The 21574-nt window shown below is 37.6% G+C and overlaps 1 pseudogene; it reads left to right on the forward strand.

Annotated features, from left to right (window-relative positions):
• The first annotated feature begins 1017 nt into the window (after window positions 1–1017).
• LOC117721052 (large ribosomal subunit protein eL36 pseudogene) lies at window positions 1018–1339 on the forward strand (annotated as a pseudogene).
• Window positions 1340–21574: the final 20235 nt, after the last annotated feature.

Below are 21574 nucleotides of genomic sequence, written 5' to 3' on the forward strand. Positions count from 1 at the left end.
TGCACTGAACCCCATTCACACCAGTAACAAAACAGTTTTGCTTTTAAGATCAGTAAAACCACCCATGAGGAAAAACAGCCTCTTTAAAACAGAAATGAGATTTCTATTCCTCCCTAGGGCCTGAGTTAGTCTGATAGTGCAGTCCTCCACTAAGACAAAGACAGACTTCTTCTCTCCCAGCAGGAAAACTCATGTGCGTATGAGCACATGCCTCCATCTTGCTGTGACTTGAGGGGGTGATGTTGAAGTAACATTTTCTCTATCTAAGAATTTCCTGTGACTGAGTGTCACAAAGCTACTAGCTTCTGAGAAACCATGTTTCATCTTTGACCGACTCTCTTGTCAGCATTTAGTATACTGACTTTTTAACCCATTACCCTTATCCATCTGGAAAACCTGTAATTCATGCCCAATCCAGTGGACAATTTTTTTATATGCTCAACATTTAGAAAAATCCCACCTGTGGTAGAGTGATTTCAAGAAGGACATCTGCTCCGGCCAAAAATGTGACTTAATCCACATTCAGAAATGTGTGTATGGGCCCTGAGAGAGCTTAATTTTTTTCCCATAGCCCACAGTATCTACTTAAAAAGTTCATGTTTCTAAAGCTCTCCACCTTTTATATTTTCCTAATTTCAACTACAGAATCACCGCAAAGTTTCCCATGACCTTGCAAATAATTCAAGAGCCATGCACATGCAAGCAACACCAATTAAACGCAGTGAGTTATCAAAGAAGAAACCCGTAAAACCTACAAGTAGGAAGGGATGTGTTAGAAAGTGTTCCAGGAAGAGCAGAGTGTATGAGGACAAAGGGATACGAAAAATGGAAAGGTGTAGCATAAAGAAAATACTGTGTGTGTGTGTGTGTGTGTGTGTGTGCATTACATTGCCAAAGAACAAACTAAAAATTATTTTTGTAACATACAAGGTAAACACAGAGATGGTTGAAATAATAGATAAAACATATATAAAGATACACGCTTCGTGTTCTGGCCGCTATCGGAGAGCAGCAGCTATGGCCCTATGCTACCCTATGGCCGTGGGCCTCAACAAGGGCCACAAAGTGATGAAGAACATCATCAAGCTGAGACACAGCCGACACCTTGGGAGCCTCACCAAGTACACCAAGTTCGTGCGGGACATAATCCGGGAGGTGTGCGTCTTCGAACCCTACAAGCCCTGCGCCATGGAGTTGATCAAAGTATCCAAGGACAAGCACCCGCTCAAGTTCATCAAGAAGAGGGTGGGCGGGCGCGCACATCCGTGCCAAGAGAAAGTGGGAGGAGCTTAGCATGGTGTTGGCAGCCATGAGGAAGGCGGTGGCCAAGAAGGATTGATGAACCCTCCCCCAATAAAAGTTCATCGTTCCTATAAAAACAAAAAAAAGATTCACAACAATAAAACTTTAGAGATAAAGATATAAGTAATATGGCAAATATGTCTACAAAATAGTAAAATAGTCGAGAAAATTAAACAATAGACATTAATAAATTTAAGAATCTAAACGGCATAAATAAAATTTCAGGAAATGTAGATATTACCACAATTCAATAGGAAATTCGAGCAGAAAAATATCCTTTAGAACAAAGGTAAGGGCACCCTCTAACAAAAAAAAGAAAAAGAAAAAGAAAAAAAAAAAAAACCTTTATTTTGCAAATGAATTTTATCAGTCTTTTAATGAACAAATTGTGAGTTTCAAAACTCTAAAAGGAAGGTTAAAAAATAATGGACTTTTCTATATGTGGATATCAGATTTCACTCAAAGTGCTGTATAATTAATTCCAGCAGTACCTTGGAAAATTATTACCTCCAAATAGAAGCAGCTAATTTCACAAACACAAGTGTTTTCAGCATTGGTTAAAGTTCTTTTGCTATGATTTAGCACATTAATAAACTAAACTGGAAAGAAAAGCTTATGAACTTCAACTCCTAATTTTAAATTTAAAGAGCATATTAGCAAAACAAAAATGCAAACCAACTTCTTAGTCTTCTAAATAGTTTAGAACCATTCTTACTAAATTCAAGAACTGAGTCATGACCACATTTAGCATGTCATTAGAATTTTACAGTAATATCTCCAGAAAAGAAAATACCAGGTGTGTGATTGAGAAGAATCATCATCTTCATTATTGTCATCATCATCATCATTGTTATTATTATTGTCTTGTTCATCTACATAGAAATGACTAACTATAAATAATTAATGAGAAACTTAGCAAGATGATTTTGCTCTAAATGGCAGTGGCAAAAAAAAAAATCATACTGTCATAATGTCAAAAATGTAGTCTCAAAATTTCAAATGATTAAACTGTAATGATCAACCTAGAAAACAGAATCAAAAATTATGCTATACACACTAAGGAATTACAAAATATAGAGGGTGATGCACTGAGAGTCATCAATCATTTATAGAGTATTCAAAACTATATGTGGATGACTAGTAGCTCAGTGTTGGCAACCATTAGGTATACCTGCATATATATGTACTAAGAGATATTGTATATATTATATATCATATACATCATATATATACCATATATGATATATATATATATATATATATATATATATATATATATATATATCTCATATGTGTGTATATGTAGTTAGTTACTTAGTTACTTAGTTACTTAGTTACTTAGTTACTTAGTTGCTTAGTTAGACTATTAACTTCTGGTAACAAAAGTTTCCCAAACTTGAGTGTTGGGTATACTTTAATCAACACAGATTTATTTTATTCACAATAGTCATCTACTGTGGCTTCTATGAGAGGTTTTCTAGTTATTGTCTTTACATCTGCATATAGGCTGTGATATATGATGGATAATATTGCTGCTGATGTCATAAATGAAAAATGTCTTTCAGAGATGTGCCATTAACAGTCCAGTGGCTGGCAGCAGAGAGACAGCTCTCACCTCTGTCACACAGTCCTACTGTATCGTGTCCCCCAAAGTCAGAAACATTTGTGAGCAACAGCAATGAAAGTCAGTGTGCACTCCTGGTCATTTGACTTGATTCATGCTACATGCCATCCAAGTGTTGTGTCTGGTAAAAGCATCAAGCCCAAGACTAATGGTTTCTAGTCATGCTTATAGTAGGACCATGTGTAGTTCCTTTCACTCCAATTCTGGCCACTGCCCAGAGGCTCTGGAGAAACAGCTAGGAGAATCATAGTCAATATACTTTCCACAATGACAGGAGAAATAAGAAATGTGTAATAGTGACTGGTCTGCTGCACTTCTTACATACACAGTGAAAGTATCAAGAGCTTAAAAAATGGTAATAAACTTCTTACATAGATGGATATTTGTACACATTTTCATGACAATGTTATTGCTATGGAAGTTGGAGTGACCTAGGGGAAATGAGACAGTATAGCCTGGGATCACATTGTGAATTTCAGTTAGCTGTGGCAAACTGATACATGACTGCAGCATATCCAGAAAAACCACGGTGAATACAGGTGAATACATTGAAATATGTATGTAAATTAATTAAAAAGAAATGGCTGTTTACTCTCTGATAACATTATTTTTAAAGACATATAGAAAACATTACATTGCTTATATAGGAAGAAGAATAAAAGGAATGGGGGAGAAAAATCAAAATGAGGTAAGTTGAAGCAAGAGAAAAGAGCTGCCCAATAGCAGACCAAGATACATACTCTGCCGTGGACACTATGCAGGAATCACACCATTCCTTCCGAACACTTCACTTAAAGCCCAGTTTTTACCACTTCATGTAACATGTGTTTTGTATATAATGTTTAATGTGTCATTTCTTTATCTTTTACCATTACATCTTTAATGACTCAAAGAGACATAATTATAAAAAGGTAAGTTCATTAATAGGGAATCCACATTAACGGTTTCTATTTAATGTTTTAATATTGCTATTTAGTTAATTGCAAAAGAAGAAATTAACCTAACCTAATGTTAATTGAATAAATTATAGGATATTGAATGAAGCTCAGAATGAAGACTAGATCTCAGAATCATCACTGAAGAGTAAACGAAAAGAAGAACAACTCCTAATGGAAGGGAGGGAGACAGGAGTGATAAATACAATCTCCTCCTGTGTGTGCCCCATTCTCTTTCTTTGCTGTTTCAGATTTTCCAGCAGACACTTCTAATCATAGCACTGAAACCAAACTTTCGTCTCTATAATTAAAATGTGTCTACTTTAAATATCTCATGCTGTGAAACTTGACCTGCTCAATGACATTAAGCTTTTATTTCTAAGTCAAGACTACTTTCTAAAATCATCCAACAGTCTGGATAAGTCATGTAGGCATCACTACCCTTAAAAATTATCTGAAAAAAAAAATCTTAGTTTGTTTTTTTAAGAATAGCAAGCCAAAACAAACATTAAACCCATATAAATACCAATGACCCTTAAAGCAATGAGTGTGCTGAAAACTGCAAGATTGATGTTTCAAGAGAGCAAATGCTGTAAAACACTGGTCTTGTCTGATATTTACTATACAAATTTGTGGAGACTGTCCAACAAATGCCTGCATGTTCTTATCAGTTTCCCACAAAGATGTTAGGAAAATCACCCATGCAGCTGCTTAACATGCTTTACTCTTCGATGTGAGGTATCATACCTTATGTACCTTCATGCTGTTCAAGTATTCTTTGTCAATTTTCACTCATTAATACATTTGTTGGGGTGGTGTGTGTGTGTGTGTGTGCGCGCGCGAGTGTTCGTGTGCATGTGTGTGTATGTATATACACGTGCTCCTGCTCATGTGTATGCATGTAGAAGCCGGAGGATAACCTAGGGTGCCCTTCCAGAGTGCCTTCCACTTTATGTTTTGAGACAGGATCTCTCTGGCCTGGAACTTAACAAGCAGGTTAGATTGACAGACCACCAGGGATCCACTTATGTTTATGTCTGCAGTTCCAGAATTACAAAAGCATATTACCACCAGGCCAGCTGGCTGTGTTCTGTAGGTTCTTGGAATCAACATCAGGTCCCCATTCTTGCAAGACAGGTCCATAGCCACCATGCTATTTCTTCAGCCCACACATTTGGTTGCTGAGTGTAACCCAGCACCTGAGTCCACTGTGTACTATCTTTATCCACTGACTCACGAGAGAGGACGGAAGACTCAGCTAACAACTCAGTCTCATAAAGAAGCTCAGAAAATTACAAGATAAACAAGACCCTTCCCCACGGTCAAAAGTAGTAAACAATTGGCAAGGAAAGGAGACTTTATTGCGACCTACCTCCAGGTTGGGCAAGGGATGAACCTTTTTTGAGCTATCATTTAATCCGGTTTCTCTCCTTTATAATGTGACTGTCTTTGAGTGGCCCATGCTCATTTAATAACGCTTCACCTATGCTCCTGTAAGTAGCCCAGTAAACTCATGAGTTCCTCAAGGAAGATGAGTATAATTGTTTCTTTGGTCTATGATGGTGTCCTCTCTGAAACAGATATTTATTCTCATCATTCCAAAAAAAAAAGTCACATAATTGGTTAACATATAAAGCATGTAACTTTATTTCTCACTGTTATGGATGCTGAGAAGTCTGAAGTCAAAGATCCAGTATCAGTCTCAGGTTTCAAGATGGCACTTGATTGTAGTATCCCGGATACAAATGAAGAACAAGGTTGTGCCCCAGGCACATGTTCTCATGTGCCTACAGGCAGGGAGGAGCTTTCCAGTGTGGCATTAATCTACCCATGATAACCTAAACAGTTCCCAGTAGCCTCTGTTCGTGCTAGGCTTCTATTGCTATGAACACCACGATCAAAGAAAGCTTGTGTGGGAGAAGGATTATTTTGCTTACATTTCCACAGTAAGGCCATCATCAAAGGAAGTCGGGGCAGGAACCTAGAGGCAGAGACTGAAGCAGAGGCTGAGGAGGAATGCTACTGTCTGGCTTGCCCTCCATGACTTGCTCAGCCTGCTTTCTCATAGCAACCCCAGACCACCTGCCCATGAGTGGTATTCCCCTCAGTGAGCTGGACATTCCCACATTAATTATCAGTCAACAAAACCTTCTACAGAATTGCATACGGGCCAATCCTACAGAGACATTTTCTCTATTAAGATTCCTTCTTCCCAGATGAATGGAGCTCATATCAACTTGACTTGCCAGGACAAGTCTTTTCTTCAAATACTGCCAAGCTGGGGCTTGGCTTTCCTATACATGAACTTTAGAGGACATATTCAGACCCTAGAACCTGCCGTGTTTATTTTCAATGTCACAGATTTCTACTCTACAAGATATACCTGTGTAAACCTTCCTCATGACCTTATTTTATATGAAATAACTGCCATTAAGTTATAGAAATTACCTGCTTATTAAATCATGCTTATAAAATCAATAAAAATTAAAATTAAATATACATTTATTATTATTTAGATAATAGTAATATCTGTTAGAACTTAACTTTTATGACTAAACTTCAGGCCAGTGAATAACTACTGATACTTCATCTTTCTTTAAACGTCAGAGTGACAAATAACTCTATTACCCTAAACCAATTTTTACAGTGCCACTTCTTTTTGTGGCCTGGAGGCGATACTGGTTTCACTCCTTAGAGCCAGAATACTTCTTTATGTACTTAACAACTTTGATGTTTCCTTTAAAGAGCCTCTTAGTGACATAACCTTAACAAACAAAACAATCAGTATTTATAACAGCATGTCTGAGTTGTCACTTCAAAGATGTCCTGAATAAATAAATAAATAAATCATAATGGCCTCAGCATAACTATGTCCTCCACCCTTCCCAAGCTGTATGTGAAGTTCAATTACTGTGTGAACTGTTCCTTTCACACTGAAGTTGTCAAGAATCAATTGGAAGCATGAAAATTGAACAGCCCAACAGACCTGTTAATGGCAGCCCACAGTCTCTCCCAAAGCCCAGGCAAGAAGCTGAGTCAAGCAAGGGCCAAAGAAACACTGTCACCTGAGAAACACAAGCCTTACATACACAGCACGCATGCTATATTTCATAAACAGGAAGAGAAAAAAATATCATTTATGTTTGCTTGTATATGCTCAAAGAAACTCAAGAAGTGCATGAATGTAAGAATTATATGTAAAAATATACGTGAAAATGCATGGTTAAGAATGAGGTGAATCAGGTTAACTATTATGTCGTTTTATTATTATCTGTGTATGTACATATGATGTGTATATTGGTGTGTTTCCCATGGAATGTGTGTAGAGGCCAAGGAACAACTCAGGAGATCATTTCTCTTAGTCCACATTTTTGTGGGTTCTGGCATTTGGATCAGTCAGCAGGCCTGTAAGGCAAGTAAGTGTTTTTTATTCATAAGGCAATCTTTCTGGCACAAAGGTGAATGTTTATATCGCAGAACAGAGCTGACTGTGTTCATATATCTACAATTTATTATTTTTAAATTAGGTGTATGTATCACATAGTAAAAATCATTCTTGATGTTTGTTATGTAAAAACTAACATTTCAAGGGACAAATGTTTACCGGATAATACAGTTATAAATATATCATCCATAAATGATTACTTGTGTTTGTAAATATCTTGTAAGCCTTACATTTTTGTCTTTCTATTATACTATACTAAACATCTTAATTAAAACATGTATTATATTCACCTGATAGTCAAATTATGAGCTAGATTTTCCATGTGGTAGTCATTTGTGAACATTTGGCTTAAATAGGAAAACAAAACACACAACTGACTTACAAACTCCCTTCATTCTCAGAGCAGGACCAAAAAGAATCATCACTTTCTAAAAACAGAATGGAGTTTACTTTAAACAAGCTAACTCCTTCTTCACTACTGTTTGTCCTTTCCTTTAATCTGAGTAACCCAGGAAATGAGATCAAAGTTGCATTTTGAAAATTGTTGCAAAACATTATGGGCTTACTATACTAACTGCAACTTTAGCTCCCAAACATTAGCACAGAGATACACATCCTACTAGAATGTGTTTAGATTATCTCCCTGTGATTCCACAGGACTTAGACTTGAATAAACAGGAAAAACAAGAAAGAAAAACAAGAAAGAAACAAAGCCAAATAGATATGGATGTAGATATTTTAAAATGTCAGTCATGAAACTCAGATTATTAGAAAGAATTGGTGTTTTCTGACCTAATTTTAAATTGCTACTGAAAGCTCATAAAAAAAAAAGTGATGTAACCACTGACAAAATCATTATACATAGTAACAAATTGTAAAGAAATAGGTAACAAAAAGATCATTTTAATTCGAAGCTTTATATGCACAGGTGCTTCAAATTTAAAAGGCAGAGGGAGCATAGCCAGACTGACACTTACTCTTAACCCTGTACAGTCGGAAGACCATGCTAAGATATGGTATTTTATTTTTTAAAGAAATATCTGACTAGTGGCACTTTTTATATCTCACTCGACTTGAAACTGAAAAGCAGAAAGAATCATTGCAATAGTGGCTTTGCTGTGGTGAAGTGTAGCTTCCAGTTAACTCTCTAGAGAACTGGTGAAAACAATGAATTTCAAGTTTAAACATGACTTCTAAGCTGACATGATATAACAGTTATCTACATACAATCAGTAAATGAATACAAGATCTCATTGGGGGTCGTTTTTTACTTTTATTTAAATAAATATTTTTTTCATACAATACATTTTGATTACAGTTTCACCTCCCTCCGTTTCTCCCAGTACCTCTCCACCACCCTTTCCCTCCAGACCCACCCCCTTTCCATCTCTAGTTAGAAAACAAACAGGCAGCTAAGGGATAAAATAAAATAATATGATAAAACAAACACAAGGAGATTGAAACAGGAGAAAACAAATAGAAGGAAATGACACCTCCCCCAAAGGGGCACAAAAAGGCAGCTACAGACACAAAGACACTTCAGTTTCTATTTTCAGGAATCGCATAAAAACATAAAATGGGAAGCTGTAACACATATGCAAAACCTAAACTTTTCATCTGAGAGCATTGATTCCTAACCATCAGACCCCCAGAGAAGCTGATTTTCTTCTTTTGAATCTGGATCCTTGGAACACTCTTGTCTTCCTGACAAACAGGTTTTTTGTTTGTTTGTTTGTTTGTTTTTTGTTTTTTGATGGGTTTGTTTATTTGTTTTTGTTTGGGGGGATTCGATTTTAGGTCGTTGTTGTTCTTTTGTTTTTTTTTTTTAAGATTAAAATACCCAAAATTATTGCAAACAATAAATAAGATTTCTACAACTACCTTCCATAATTAAAATTTCAAAAATGGAATTAAACACACAAACATTTATGTGTATATATATATATATATATATATATACAAATATCTATATTTTTTAAGTGACCACTAACTGATGTGGAATTAAATGATTTGTTTTTTAAAGAGTATCATCATGAATTCTACCAACTACTCAACTACTTTACATAAGAATGCACTGAACTAGACTTCTAATCCACTCTTACATAGGTTGATCAAGCAAGTATTATTATCCTTCCATGAAAAGAATTATATTCTGATTTTCTGGAAAAGCGTGCAAAAAAATAACAACGTACAACCTTTGCTGACAGCTGTTCAAAGTCCCCTTATCCACCTTCTCTACTCAAAATACCTCACTTCATAATTGATCGACACAACCACTTTAATTGTGCTTTGCCATGATATATAGGAACCACAAGTACCGTTTGTAACAATTATAAGACAAGTTAAACATCCTCCATTCCTCAAAGTTCCTTGAACTGTAACACCTGAAGTTGACCTGTAAGCCACACCTGCCCAAGGACCAGGTAGCTTTCTGGGATGCTGGAAGTTGTAGTTCTTAGAAAATAACAATGCCACACAGGAATATATGGTGGCTGTATCCTGAAACATATCCTTATGGTATCCTTAAATCTTGTGGCCACTCAACTTGGAACTTAGGGCAGTGGTACTGACCAAAGCACATTCTGGTCAGTATTTAATTTGCAATTAAATTATTTGCTTCAAATTTGACCAAAATTGTGGCACTGTTTTTTCTCTTGCAAATCAAAGGATTAACAGAACCCAGAGACCAGCATTTGACACAGCCCAGTGGAAAGTGGCAGGTAAACTGCTGAGTAGCACGTCTGAGAGGCATACATTGATTTCAAATATACAGAACATCACGGGGGGGGGGGGCTTGTTTTGATGCTATTGCTGTTATTTTCTGCTTTATCCGTCTTGCCTTCTTTTTGCCTCACATCTGGAGGTATACATCTATCTTGAACCACAAAGATGAACAGCATCTGCAAAGGATGAAAGACAGGATGACATCAGGAACAGCACAGTGCCAGCTCTGGAAGATGCACTTGTGTCTTTTGCTCATGTGAGAAAACCAGCTCTTCCTTTCAGTAAACTAGTTAAATATTGGTAACTTGTAAATGAATGCAGTGTGAACTGAATGGTAGAAGAAACTGCCTGATGCGTATTTACTATAATAAGCCATTTACCTCACCCTCTCTTTTCCAGCAGACCACAGGAGCATGATAGGAAAACAGTTTCCTCTCCAAATGGAAAGTTTATATTTAGATCCATGACTTTCCTCTTTCTTTTAAAATAGATCTTGCTCTCTCAAATTCAAGGCATGAGTTTCTTTAATAGTTTGTGTGTGTGTGTGTGTGTGTGTGTGTGTGTGTGTGTGTGTGTGAGAGAGAGAGAGAGAGAGAGAGAGAGAGAGAGAGAGAGAGATCTCCTAATAATGTAAATACAACCTGTTCGGTGAATAGAAAGTTACGTGTACATATTGTACATATATAATTTCAGGACTGATGGCTTGATATTGGATAATAAATCTGGGGGCTCTTCTCTGAAGAAGACTATTTCTCCTAGTTTTAGAATTGCTTAGTTCTCCATAGTTCTTTGTCTAGAATTGAGACCCCATGAGATTTCCTCCTTCCACAGTAGTTTGCTGTAGACAACCTTATTCAGATCTGAACTCTGCAGCCATTTTGATGAGACTTCATGGGCATGGCTTCTCTGACATTCCTAGGACACACTCTAAGAGCAAATTTCCTGTGTCTCTGGCTCCTGCAGTTTCTCTTCCTTGCAACCCTGAGGTTTCTCTGCAGGGATTGTGTTGCAGATGTGTCTGCTGACCTTCCACACAACATAGCAGCTTGTTTTCTGTGTTTTCATTGCTGATAGTTTTCTGCAATGCAATGGAATGCAATGGTGATAGTTTTCTCTGTTCTTTGAAGAGAGGTGAGACCTATATTTATCTTTGGATGCAAATATAAATATTTAGAATAGGCTTGAGGAAATAAGGAAATGATGTAATATTTTAACTAAAAAACTTTAAAAATAAAAGAGCTTTCCTTGCTTTTCAACCAAGGATGTCTTCCTTCTCAGGAATGTTGCTGCTCTGCCATTCTATTTCTCTCCTGTAGCTTCAGGCTCCTCTTACAATAGATCTGAAGTCCTCTCAGCTTCCTGAACCTGTTGTTTTCATTTTCCTTCCCGACCTATACATATTTATCATACCCAACCTGTACATACTTACCACACCATACCTATACATACTTAACATACCATACTTATACATACTTAACATACACTACCTATACATACTTAACATACACTACCTATACATACTTAACATACACTACCTATATGTACTCGCCATACCCTACCTACACATACTCACTATACCCTACCTACACATACTCACTATACCCTACCTACACATACTCACCATACCCTACCTACACATACTTGCCACACATGTACACTTAGCTTGCCTCCTGTTGCCGTCAGAATTCCCTCTCAGCACTCTATGGAAATGTTCTGACCAAATCACACAGAGTTGCTTGGAGAACTCAATGAGCAATTTGCATCGACTCCTTATTTTCAACAAAGAAAAAGTCATGAAAAAAAAAAAGTTTCCATTTTTCTCCAACCAATCTCTTTTGAGCTCTAATTGGTTTTTAATCACTGAACAGCCTAATTCATTTATAAAACCATTTTAAGATTTTTCTTCATAAATGTTTCTCACAGTTATTTTCTTGTGTTTAGTCTGCCTTTCCCTTCCTCAATCCATTTGCCACAATATAAATCCTATCTCTAATACAAATATTTATCAAGGGTCTACATACAAGGTGCCCCAACCTAACAAACACATTCACTAGACTATCAGTTTTTAAAACTATGTGTCTACAATGAAATGGAGGTTTCCTGTATACCCAGTCATCTAGACCTGAAACTAAAAAGCTGCCATTAACCTGATCTATTTTTTATTTGCTATATCGTTACATGCAGATATGCTGTCATTTGCCTAAAACTCTAGATTTTACTTGCATCTACCAGGACTTAGTCCCTGCCGTTCTGCGTCTTAGCTTATTCCCTCCCAGCCAATCACAGTGAAGCAGTGTTGTGAGGTAAGCCCACCGGAAGCCACCACATGAACCCTTCTAAAGCAGAAAAATTCTTTACTGCCAAGTGATTGTTCCATAGGACTCTGTGCAAATCACTCAGCCCCAAGCCTTGCAGCTCTCTGTCATTGTTAGGAAAATAAATAAATAAATAAATAAATAAATAAAACAATCAAACAACGAAATACAGCCTGGTTGTCACACTTTAGTTAGTCAGAAGCTAAGCTACAGCAGCCAAAATGCAAGCTTAGTACATTAGGGACTTTTAACTCATGGACTTCCCTAGAGTTATGGCAGGAGCTGTTCCTCTCTTGGTGGCTGTTGGGGCTGACATTCTGGATTTTAAGGTCTGAATGGTGCCACTAACATGGTGTCAGTCATACTAAGGTCTATGAACTTGTTATAGTCACTAAAATGATGTGTCTGAATCAATAATAGATCAGAGCGCCAGACATCCCCCCTGAAAACTGAACAGAATAATTAATAATCAGAATAATTAACATCAAAATAATTAATGCCATGAGTAAATTCTGAGATTCTTATAGTACAAAATATCCTGTCATTTAAATTCATTGCCCTCCATCCTCTTTAATTTGAAAACTGTATTTTATCACTACAGGACCTGAAGTCCTCAAATCCTCTCTAAATTTTCCCTGAATTAGTTTTTCCCTTGCTTATCATTTTTGTTTTATATAGAGTTATCTTCAGCAGCCTCACAATATAGTTTTGTTCATTCTCCAAATTAAGGTCAAAACTTCAGTAGAGATCAAGATGGCTTCTCATTATGTGTATTGTCCTAAGCCTGAATGGCTAACCCACAGGGCTGGTGAGTTGGCTCAGCAGGCAGCAACTCCTGGGCACTCACAGTGAGAGGAAAGAACTGATTCCTTCAGCGTGTCCTCTGCCCTCCACATGTGTCATAGCACAAACACACAAGAACACAAATAAATAATAAGTTGTAGGAAGCCGTGGTTAGCGGTGATATATTCCGCCATTGCAAGATGGCGCTGACATCCCATGTCTCCACAAGTAAACAACTGACTGCGCAGGTGCAAAAGGCAAAAAGAGAGCCAAAGTCACTGCCCAACCCGGGGCTTATTATGGGTAATGAGTGAACAGCCAATCAGAAATGAACATGTCACTCTAGGGTGTATATAAGCAGTGCCTTTTCCGGTCTCTCCGTCTTTCCGCTTCTGCTTATACAAGAAGTAAAGCCTCGTTGTAGTAACCACCCGAACATTGCCTCACGTGTCCTTTTTCGCGGGCGAAGGGGACACAGAGGGGCTCGGAACAATAAGTGAAAATAAACAAAACTTATTCTTTGTTTTTAGTTTCACAGTAAGCTGCTGAGGAGAAGAGCACACTCCTAGCCTGCCTTTAACTATGGAAGACTACAGACCTATTAGGGTAATGACTCCAGGACAATACTCTCACAAAGAAGAACCATGTCCTTCATCAATGTCCACATCCTACCAGAGCATAAATGAAACGGGAAGAGCCCTGCCAACACTTGTGTTCAATACACAAGTTCTCTATACAAAGCATCTACGTCTGATGGCTGTAGCCATTCCTGTCCACAATACTGTATCTCTATCACTATAGGTTTTCCCTAATTATAATTACCTATTCCTTCAACCCTGGTTGAGCATTTTAATGAATTAAAATTTAAACTTCAAATAAGATAAGCAGGATATGTTAACAGAGCTGTAGAATCCTGGCCCTAGAGTAACGGAAAGGGAAGGATCAGAATGTCAAATCCAGGCAGAGATAAGTAAGACACAATCTCAAAAATAACAATAAGTAAATAATAGGTATGATTTTTTTTTAAAATAATTGAATTTTATGAATCAGGGGCTACATTATCTTTCCAGATTTTTTAAGTGTTTCCTTGGGTGGGGAGATGGTTCAGAGGACAAAGCAATTGCTGTGCCAGCCCAGTCACCAGAATTTAGATCCCAAATTCCAGCATACATATATAGAGAGAAACCAGTTGAATTGATGAGCCCCGGGTTCCATGAAAAACCCTGCATCAGTAAAGAAAGTGGAGAGCCCTTTAGGAAGCTACAAACTCCAATCTCAGGCCTCCACATGTTTGTTCACACACACCTTCGCTCATACGGAAAACTGCACACACAAGACAACAAATTAAATAAAATAGTTACACACACACGTAACCTTTTCTTTAATGTTTGCCCCATTATTAAGCTGTCACTGTTCTAATCCACGTTTTTTAAAGAAAGACTGCTGTATTTTTTTTTCCTTAGCACACTATTGCATGCAATGCTCAATAGAGATTCCCTGAATGTTTGTATCAGGAAAACAAATTTCCATACTACAAGAAAAAAGGAAATAAAATGTTTTCTTTTACTCCTTCGTGAGGCCGTGTGACGAGGTTCCATGACTAGCTTAAAACTAAGTAATTTGTTCTTTAAGTTAAAAAAAAAACAAAACAAACCATGTCACTCTCAAAAGAAAAGCCCCACGTGCCTCTTGGTAAGCCATCCCCAGATCTAACCCATTGCGGCAACACCAGGTAGACTCGTGTGAACACAGTCACACATGATTTTGGAACCATCACATCTTGGGCTTCAGTTTCCTGCCCTCTGAAAAAGATGATTTTATGGCCTTTTCCACTTCTGATCTATCCTGATTACGTAGCCAACATAATCCTCTTAGGCTGTGGTTAAAGGCTCCTCTTTCCTTTTCTAACCTCAGGGGAGATGGAAATCACAGTCTCCTATGCTTGAAAGTCATTACCAAATTTGTCCTTCTGGATCCAAGGCAAACTGATTAACCCCACTTCCTCCACAGCATCTCCCATTACCTTAACTGCAGACACGGTGACTTAAATATTAGAATGGAAACTCCATAGTGATGTGGACTAATTCTCTGGTTATAGTGGGTGTGGATTCATAGTTACTAATATAATTGACTAGTGAAGTTTAGGTATTTGTCTTTACACTTTCCCCTTGGCTTTTAAGTACAGAACTAACATGCAAATATGCATGCAGTCCCAAAGTTATTCTGAATCTCAGGGAGAAAAATGCCCTGTGAAGATGACCACAATGTTCTGCCAGGATTCAGACTGAGAAAACTAAGTTTATCTTAAAATTTATAGGAGATGAATTTCATACAAGTTTTGATTAACTTGTGAAAAATGGAAGAGAAAGTAGAATGAAAAGGGAAAAAAAAGTTTAACTATTCTCTAGTGACTATTTCCTATTTTTAGCACAGTAATTAAAGGAGCATTATTTATTTGTTTATGTTTAAGCTGAGCTGATGGACAAAGGCTCACAGAACCCCACAATACGATCTTGAAGTGGGAAGGTAATTAATCCAACCAAAACTCATTTAGGAATATCTGCTGCTATCAGAAAACAATAGCAAACTAATTGGGGTGAAGAAATAAATTCCCTCCAGTTGAATAGCTCTCAGCTCTGTCATATCTCAGATCTGTGGAAGCAGAAGAGACATCCATATTAATTAATGAACCCAAACTGCATCAAATATTCTTCAGAATGCATGATTCTCCAGGGCTTGTTTGTCTTGGTAGAGGGTGTGCCTCTGTCCTATGTTTGCACAAATGTAATCACTGAAGGTGCAGAATTCCTGGGTGATGTCTCTCCCTCAGGCTCCCTAACTAAATCAAAAAGCCATGCCAGGCTTTAAACGAGAACTGAATTCTTTCCAAGCAAAGGAAAGCGTGATGCTGGTATCAGCTGAAAAGCTGTTTCTCAGTCAGCCCAGGTCATTCTTTCATCTCTTCACTTCTTAAAATTTTTCACAAAAAATATTTTGTCCCCATATATGCATATACAACTAAAATATGTATATAAATATCATATATAAACAACATATATAATGCATTTTCTAGATTTAGTTAGAGAAGCTTAGGAATGGAAAAGTATTTCAAAACCATTAACAGAAACTGCTCTTTCTATCTCTGTAAAATTGGAATAATCTATAGGATAGTATCCCTAGAACTCAGTATGTAGTTCAAATACCAAGTTCATACTCCCTCCTGCCTCACCTTCTTGCTGCAGGGATTACAGATGGGAACTATATACCTGTCTCAAAAGACTAGTGTAATAATTAAATGAGATGCTTTTTGTAAAATGCCCATTATTTGTGCACAGAAGCTTTTGTTAAATCAAACAGTATTATGTTATCTGCAAGTATCAATGGTCAATATTATAATAATATTGCCATCTATGTGTTGCATGTAGTTTAAGAACATGCTTGCTCTGGCTAGGCTCTGGGAACAGCAGTGGTCCACTGGCCGTTTATTCAGCTGCCTGTTAGCTAGCTAGCAAACGCTTTTCCCGCAAACGCCAAGAGCCATGATCCCCACCACCACCCCCCATGACACCAGACAACCTTAATATTTTAAAATCTGCCAGATGACACAACTGCTGGGATCAGAATCTATTGTCCTAAACTCATCAGCTATTCTATGTTAGAATTCTTCCCATGGCAGAGGCCACCACCAGTGGTTCTAATAGCCTCCAGGCCTACATGATGTCTGTCTTCTCCCTCCAAAGACTGACCACCCCCCCCCAAAAAAAAAAACCTTTCTCTCTCTCTCATCTCTTCCTCTTCCTCCTGAGACCCGGAAAACCCACCTCTATATCTTTGACCCACGATTAGCTTCTGCCGTCTTTATTGACCCAATCAGGAAACAATTAGGAAAACTGGAATGCATCCACATTTATGAGTGTTCCCAACATTGATGATGCCTTGTTTTGATCCACAATGAGACAATAACATTGAAACAAGATTGGTGTACATGTAGAATCTTGATAAATTTCCAAATAGGTGTTCTCTTGTTGACTTGTACCAAATTTATTATTTTTATTTTATTTTCCAGATTATAAGATAATTACATAATTTTTCTCTTCTCTTTTCTTCCTGCAAACATTCCTATATGCCCCTTCTTGCTCTCTTTCAAATTCATGGCCTCTTCATTTACTAATTTTACTGTTACATAGACACATGTAGATGTATGAACATATATATTCCTAAATATAGCCAGCCATTTGTATAATGCATGTTCTCAGGGCTGTCTGGTATTGGATAACCAATAGGTGTTCTCTTCCCTGGGAAAGACTACTACTCTCACCCTCAGACCCCTTATTTGACTGCAGTTCTTTGTGTAGGGTTGAGGCCCCATAGGATCCACCTCCCCTTCACTTTGGCATATTTATTCCGGGCCTTGTTCAGCTCATGTGTAGCCAGTCATGTTGGTGAGACTTTTTGCTGTAGCTTCTGACATTGCTGGGAGATTCAATTTCACAGAGCCTGTATGATCCTGTGGGACTTACAGACTTAACACTCCTCTTTTTAATGTTTCCTGAACCATGGGTACAGGAATTGAGCAGTCTACGAAGACTCTATTTTTAAGCAAATAATCATCTTTTTTACCTAAAAGGTACAAAATTGGCAAGAGTTCCAGACTATCTATGTGAAGCACACTATTCCTTCGGGTGTATATAAGGCAGAGGGAGAGTGGGGTGGGACAATGAGAGGAGAAGGACCTCGGAGAGATGGCAAGTTCCCTGTAAAAGAAAAGGTGAAGAGATCCCTCTTTCTGAAGCAGAAAGCCAGCTGGAACGTAGAAGGGAAACATTTTCTCCTTCACGAAAGCATATGGTTTGTCTCTTCATCAGATTTTCAAACGTCAAGTACTTCTTGCCTGCTTTTCTTGTTCAGGAAGAGGAAACTATTGAGGTTCTGAGTAGGTGGAAGGAAGAATTTTGTAGGTACCTGCTGTTGAGAAACACTACTGGGAATGAACACTTGGAGTTAAGTCAGGGCACCTGGGCAGCACTCTTGTGTTTCCCAAGGCCCTCTGAGATTCCTAGCTTCCTCTGTAGGCTGATCAGACCTAACTCTATCCAGGTGTCTGTCACTGGAGTGCAAATGGCACTTTCTTTTTTCTTTTTCTTTCTTTTTTTTTTTTTTTTTATTCACTTTACATGCCACTCACTGTCCCCCTTCCAATCCCCCCTCCCACAATCCTTCCCACACCCCCTCCCTTCTCCTCTGCTTGGGGGCTGGGTATGCTCTGATCCTTTTTTACAGTCAATGAGAAGCATCATCATCTCAGAAGCTGTATTTGCAATAAATTCGCAGCAGTGATTTTGAGGCGTTGTGGGCATGCCTACACACCAGAACCACCCTGTGAAGTGACTCCCTCTCTAACAGCAAGACATAAGTGAAGCAGACAGAAGTGATAGATACTCCTCCACCTAAATATTTAGAAAGAAAACAATATTCATCAAAACAAAATGACCCTTTAGTGATTAATTTGTAATCCCAATTAAAACACTGCCAATTAAAAAGACATTAGCTGTATAGTTCTAATGAACTGCAGGTAGAGAGGCATAGGGAGGAAAGTAAGAAAAATTGATGCAAGTGATCTCTTTGTAACAAACTAGTGCTTGGCTGTGGCACATGCACTTAACTCTAAAAGCACATTAACCGACATTACGTGTAACAGAAGCTCTGGAGGCGGCATGGCCCTTAATGGATTTTGATGGAAAGTTATAGCGAGATTCCCATTCATCTTTAATCCTCAAAGGACACAGATGGCTCAGGGAATCATTTACTTAAATGGAAAGAGTCATAGAATTATTTTAGTGTTTGAAACTAATATGATAATGAAATTCAATCTCATTAAGTGGGGGAAAAGTCTATTTAAATTGCTTATCAAATATCCATTTGCTGTTAGTTTTCTAAATATCAAATACTGGTTTAACTTTATATTTGATCATAGTCAAAAGACCTAGAAGTCTAGCTTGCTTTAAAGGTTATGAATTTCTATGAATTTCTAAGTGCACATATACACACATGCATGCACATACACACACACCTGTACTTTAAAATATATAATATTAAAATATTTAAATAAACATTTTTATATAGTCTGTTTTTTTTTCTTTCTTTCTAACACCTAGGACAATCAAATAAAAGGAGTAAAGATTTACTTGGGTTCCTAGGTTTTGAAATTTTAGACTTTGGTTACTGTGTTCATTGCTTTGGGCCTATAGTTTTACTGAACATCATATGGCCAGGAAGCAGAGTGACCAAACAAGGGACCAAAGACAAGATATGATGCATTTTGCACAGGAATGCTTACTTCATCATAATAGCCCACTAGCTATAAATCCATTAACTAACCCATGAATAAAATTAGTGTCCTCACAATCCAATCATCTCTCAACACTCTACTTCTGAATACATATTTTCTGAGGACAAATGTGGGTAGGGTGGCTGGAATGCAGGGGGTTCCTCCAGGCAGGAAGTTAGGCGGCTACAGTGGCTCATTAAAGGCCTTCTCCAGAGGCAGACCTGAGCTAAATAGGGAGGGAGAAAGGGGGAGGGGCTGGGGAAGAATGCTTAATTGGCTCTGCCCTCTGGCCTTCAGGCATCTCATTAGTCTGTAAATCTCTCCAGGGCCTGAGGCCTGTGGTCACGCCCTCTACCTGTACTCCTTGGGTAGGGCTGCAGTGCCCTGAATGTGACTGAACAGTGTAGGTCAATGGAGTTCCACACCATGTGTTAGGAGCCTGGATTCTGGGAGCACTGCTGAATAGATGCTTGTCCCTTACAGGCAATGGACACCTGTTGGGTCTCCCGGCTTTCCAGCCAGCACTTCTACCAAAACCAGCCATCCTATCACAGTCCTACAGACAAACCCTCAATAAACAATCCAGCAGGGGACATTTCATTTACCATCCACAGAACTTTGAAGAAATCATCATGATGCTATCGCATGTATTAAGTCAACTTATTTATGCTTCACATCAAGTAATAAGCAACTTGTGGAATTTTTCAGTTGTTGTCTCTACTACTCAATATTTGCAGTAAACTCTGTAATATGCAAAACATATTTCCTTTATATAAATAAGGACTTTTAAGTAAACGAGCATACAGTTCCATAATTTTGTTATACTAATTCTTGACAGTTCCAGGAAAGTGTAGTTCTTGATGCGCATTACTTCAGAAAGTAATGCTCTTGAGGTTTACTTCAGCAGCCTCCCAACACTCTTCAGAGAACTACAGACAAGTAAGGAACCTGAAGAGCAGGACAGACAGTCTTCCCCAGAGAGAAACACAGCAACTGCGTATCCAATACTAAATGGTTAACCATGAATACATGAAAATAATACTATATAGATTAAGGAGGTTTTATTATACATTTAAAATATGTGTGCATGTATATGTGTGTGTATATATATATATATATATATATATGAATTATCAATAAAAATAAAAGAGGTCATGGATTTGAAAAAGAGCAAACACTGGGATATTGGAGAGTTTGAAGGGAGAAAAGCAAGTGATAACCTCAAAAAAATTAAAAATTACTTTTTAAGTAAAGCCTATGTGCACATCTTGAGTATAATCACCCTTATATACATATATTTATATAATTATTAGCTCAAAAATAAAAAATTGTTAACTAAAACAAAGTTCTATACATTTACAACAGTAAATTTAGTGATTTTAAACTTATGCATATTATTTTCTAAATCTTCCCTAACCTATTAACAGAATACAAATGTTTGTTTTTTTTCTGAAAGCCATAACGTTTTCATTCTTTTTGTAATTTGTTGACCATTAAGACATCTCTCCAGTCCCCCTACTTAGAGAATCTGAGTGTGGTCTGAGGACATAATTGATTTATCCAGATCTGAAAGGAAAACTATTTTAACAAGAATCCATTCTTTTTAGCCCAGTGGCAATGTTTTTTGCCATATTTGATTTTCTATTCTTTTGAGTCTCCTTTCAAACTCTTTATTCTCTTCACTTTGTATGATATTTTGACTGCTATAACCCTATAAAAACACTTTATAGCCACATGATGGTCTCCCTCATCACTTGTTATCAATATTATTTTGATTTTGAATCATTAGTATTCTATATACCCTTAACAATTGCTAAATAATTTGTATGTAATTACTATTGACATTACAGTCTATACTTCCAGATCAATGTATGGAACATTGACTTGTTTGTTGCAATTGTTATTCATCAAGAATATGACTGTCTTTGTGTTTTCACTAAAGGTCTTATGCCCCAAGCCCACATGTGGCTAATTAGATGCAGTAGTAAGGTGTCTGTGTGTTGCTGTTAAAATTTAGATCGGCACTTCTCTTGGGCTATCTAAGCGGCAGTGGCTCTGCCTAGCTCAGGCCTCTATGCTTCAAGGCCTAAAGCCAAGCGCTCCACACCTGGAAGCGAC

The sequence above is a fragment of the Arvicanthis niloticus genome, chromosome 15, assembly GCF_011762505.2.
Source record: "Arvicanthis niloticus isolate mArvNil1 chromosome 15, mArvNil1.pat.X, whole genome shotgun sequence".
Lineage (NCBI taxonomy): Eukaryota > Metazoa > Chordata > Mammalia > Rodentia > Muridae > Arvicanthis > Arvicanthis niloticus.